Here is a 4,949-nt window from a genome sequence, read left to right as displayed (position 1 = left end):
CAAAAAACCATGCCAAGCCTACGGGTTGAGTGGGAAATTGTATGTTGACAGTGTATTAGGCATAAATCCTTTTCACACTTGTTCTGTAGTTTACAAAATTATTGTAGGTAGCTTTTATGTTTAATTGAACATTTATGTTTTATTGTTCACAGTAATCAAGCTAATGATAGCTATCCTTGCAGGTGAGAAGTAAAGGATGCAGGAGGGGAGTCGAAGAGCCATGTATGCAGAAGCACTACCTTTGAGGATCTGGCTGCAAGTGTTTTGGGTCAGAACCCCATGCATTGCATGTACCTTCCGTAAGCAGAGCTCTCTTGGTATTCATTATGGGAAGGCAACGTAGAGTCACCTTTGTTACCAACTTATGTTCTCTTCCTCGGGAAAGGAATTGATTTAGCCGTTATGCTTTCTACATGCCAATGGTCATGCTGATGATGCTATCTCTATGTACTCGATTTGCATATCCAAAATAGTGGGGAGATGAAGAGGTAGGTTAGACGTAGATTCAGGGGCGTTTGTATAACTATTACCTCCAAAGAGGAGAAAGGGCTTTTGATTTTGAGAAGAACAATTTTTCTTTATTGTGAATAAGGAGGACTGTTTTGGGGGAAGAAGGAGCCTTCAGTTTCAGACTTATTTGATGGTTCTTTTATATGTGTTGGATCAAAGTCTTGTTGCTGGCATGAATGTAAATGTGATTTGTATTTATGCATATTGATGACTTACATTTCACTATTAGTGTGATGCAGGAAAGTGTTCCCTTTGCAGACATAGCCAACCCCTCTAGCCCTAGAGTGGGTCTAGTCACAAACAAGGAAAAATCAATAATAGCTTTCCTTAAATAGTTCAAGTTGGAGGCATACCTCAACCCGTGGTCGATGGAGTTCCGTTTCACTGCTCCAGCTTCCGCTTCTTTCTCCTAATGAGTAATCAACCTAAAACAATGCAAAGGAAATACAACAAAGCACGTAACCGAAACAACAATGATCTATTTACCCACAAATTCAAGAAGTCATGAGCTATCTAGTACATTACATATAGGACATAGGAAAACATCATTGATTGCATTAATTATGAAATAGAGTAAGCTTACAACCAAGGTCTTCACGTCACAAACCTTCTTAGGAGGGTTCAGCCAGCATGTTCCTCAAGCATTCACTCTTGAAGATGGATCTCCCAATACACAAGTCTCTCTCACTCACAAGTTTTACACAAGATCAAAGGCACTTCACAACCTTCCTCAAGCTGTCAACAATCCCACACTTGTCACACTCACACTAGCTATCTAGCAAACTTACAGTACTATCAGCAACACTCCAAAGACTAAGAATTCCAAACTAGCAGCTCATAGCAATGGTGAGAACTTAAATAGGAGAAGGAGTCTCCATGAACGCTGGGAGGATGAGCTTATCTCCAAGGTTAGCACAAATGATGGAACAACCATGCCAGAGAAAGGAGGGCGACAAAAACAAGGCCAACAACCGGCTCTGGAGTCATTTGGAAGGCCGACTATTGGAACAAATTCACCGAAACTGGATTATCGCAGGAACATAACTGGTCTGCCGCACTAACATCGCTATTACATAATGGAGCTAGTCAGATCATCGCGGGAAACTACAAGAGACAGTGGTGTTGGCGCATAAAATTCGACCATCGTGGGAATCACGTGTACTTCCATGATGGCAGTGCTTCTGGACTGTTTTGGAGCGCCCATTAGTGCGTTTATTTGGAAAACGGACGCGATGATGTAGAAGCCTTTAGAAAAGTGGGTCATTTGGAAACATCAGAGAGAATTTGTCTAACATGAGCATGTAGAACTTGGACACATGACATAATAGGAAGATTGGGGTGAAGACAGTGACAAATTACTGTGCAACAGATGCCCCCTAAAGTATGAAGACCGAGAGAGTGGGAGGGGTGATATGCTTTACAAAACTAACTAGCTGGAACACCATCCGGAAGGACCTACACGCAAGTAGAACTGATATCTCTGATAATGAGTTACATGTAGTCTAGGCATGGGCACAGTAATCCAAAAGACATACAAAATAGGTCTGTGGTATGGACGCAGCCATCCAACTATGAGACCATGATGATGATAAAGGTATGGTTGCAGCCATCCATGAAGACTCAGGTATGGTCGCAGCCATCCATCAATGAGTCGTGTAATCATAAAACAATCCACGCATCTCAAACATGGGTAATCTGAGTTCTGGGTCTTGAACCCATCTGATCATAGTACAAATCCTAACATGCGATAGACATGCAAAGGTCGAGCATGATAGAACATCGCTTGATTACCGGTTAATGACGAAAACCGTTAAAAAGCGCGAGAGAAACAACCAATAATGCCAATGGCTCTCAAGGTACTGTCCAGCACAATCCACGAAGTGTGGAAAAGGAGCTGAAGTCAAACACTCGTGGAATCACCCAATCAATAACCAATGATGAAAGTCGACCATCAGGTGTGAAGAACTTGCCATTGAGGCATGCAAGCTCTAAGGTACCAAAGGGGATCTCTAGATCGATCTCCTGGATAATGAGCTAAATTCGATAGGAGACGACTCGTCGCAGAAGGGCCATAATGTTTCCCCCATCAACGACACGAGATAAGGAACAAGAGGTAGATGGCGAAATAGAGTATCAGAGGAGAAGACGAGGGTGTAAACTACAGAAGGATTATACTCTTGAACATGTCGGCGACACGACTCTGGAGGGGGGGTAGCAACATTCATGCATCAAAGGATCAGAGGCTCGATGGAAACAGCATGAATTAGATGGAATGAGGTTAGAATGATGACCCAAACCCATGAAAGGCCAAATGACGATGTATTGATGTCCTGATCCGACAAGAAGCAAAGTGTTGATGTTCAAGAGTGAATAGCTTCCATAGACAATCAATGATAAACATGTTGTTGAGTCCAACCTAGTAATAGTTTAACGAGCCCTAGGAAGGAGAAGCTCGAGTCTCGTCATAGTGACGAGTCCAATGTCGTCAAGATTTAATGAGTCTGACATAGGTAAAACTCAGAGTCTTTTTCATGTTTAGAGAGTTTGGAAAAGACACAGAAAAGAAAACACCAGGGGGGTCCTTTTTCATAGAGTTGTGTCTCTCGAACCCAAAAAAGTATAAAACAGTACTCGAAAGAACCACCCGACTATTACAATCGAGGAGTACTTTTCGTAATTAGTGACTTTGACCCGAAAAAAGTATAAAATTGGTCAGAAGTACGTTGTTTCGTAACTAGTAACGAGCCTAAAACGACGAAAACCCGATAATATTTTTATGTTTAAACGGTCGAAAAAAGAGCTTAAAGACGACCGCCTCTTATTTCTTTTAATGAGTCAAGAGGGAAAACTCGGCAATATTTTCGTCTTTAAACGGTCGGAAAAGAGTGGAAAGTAGACCTCCATTTTTATTTTCTTTAACGTGTCAAAAAGGGAAAAATACTCAGCAATCTTTTCATCTTTTACGATTCAGAAAAGAGCTTAAAGGAGACTTGTCCTAGAGGAATGAGTGGTGTAAAGGGTTGCAACTGGTTATAGCAATGGTGGAACTATTAAAAACATGTAATGGTCAAGAGGCTGGCTAATAAAACCACTCATCGCTGTGGTTCCTAAGGAAAGGAAAAAAAACCAAGTGAGAGCATATGATCGGCCAAAGAGATGGTAGCAATGGAATGAAACAACCAAGGCTCATCTAGCAGAATTTAGTAGATAAAAGGCAATCACAAGATGTAAATAAAGTATGGGTTCATTTTTACACAATCTTGAACCATGGACAACTCTGCTTGGATTTGATTTCATGTTTACACAAGCTTGAAATGAAAAACTATGCTTGTTATGAGTTCGCATGCCGCCAGCATAATGACGCAAATCGAGGTACATGCCCCCCAAGCTTCATTGCATTCAATGAGGTGGATGGAATGAAGGTTCACGTGCAAGATCTTGGAAAGGCTTGACTTGGATTTTACGAGACCTTAATCAAAGACTCGATTTGGAGAGGGAGATTGTTTCATTTTTTAATGAGGTTGACACGGTAAAAGAACTATCCTCATAACCCTTGTTTCATTTTTTAACGAGGTTGACACAAGATCAAAACTATCCTCGGGACTCCTTGTTTCATTTTTTAAGGAGGTTGACACAGGAACAAACTATCCTCGTGACACCCCGTTTCATTTTGTAACGAGGTTGACACCATATCAAAACTATCCTCGGGAACCTTGTTTTTTTTCTAACGAGGTTGACACAAGATCAGAACTATCATCGAGCACCTTGTTTTGTTTTTTAACGAGGTCGACACAAGATCAGAACTATCCTTGTCACTCCTTGTTTCATTTTTTAACGAGGTTGATGCAGGAACAAACTATCCTCGTACCCTGTTCACAGACCAAACAAGAACATGGCTCCCAAGAGGTCTTCGCGGGATGGAAGAAATGCACCCTGGGAGGAATACATGTCATGATGCACCAATGACAGATCAGGTTCCAATGCCCCGAGTACATGATGTATGAGACCATATGCATGATCAGCAGTAGTTGCGGAGATGGAATGGGTAGCCACATAATTGACCTGTGGCAAGGAAGGTACTGCTTGCGAGCAGGAACCGAGAGGGGATGACAGTTGCGCAGGAGGCACCGGGGGATGAAAGAACGATAATTGATCTATAGTCACCATTATTCCCTCGTGTGGAAAACAAGCCACATGGAAAAGTGAATAGAGGAGGGCCCCCATGGCATAAATATAGTCATGGCCAAGGAGAAGACTAAAATTTGCACCTTGGACAACCATGATGTCTATGTAGATGGTTTTTCCCCCCAAAGTAACAGGAAACTTTGGGAGGATCCCAAGAGGTTGACAGGGTTCTCCGTCGAATGCCAATAGATTCTGTGTGACCGGCACAAGTTGTGGGGAACCCAAAGCTTGCCAAGTAGTGGAAGGCTTAAGAC

The sequence above is a fragment of the Pinus tabuliformis genome, chromosome 6 (assembly GCF_031772625.1).
Source record: "Pinus tabuliformis cultivar Carrire ecotype Pingquan chromosome 6, CPIR1, whole genome shotgun sequence".
Lineage (NCBI taxonomy): Eukaryota > Viridiplantae > Streptophyta > Pinopsida > Pinales > Pinaceae > Pinus > Pinus tabuliformis.
This window is presented reverse-complemented; position numbering follows the sequence as displayed.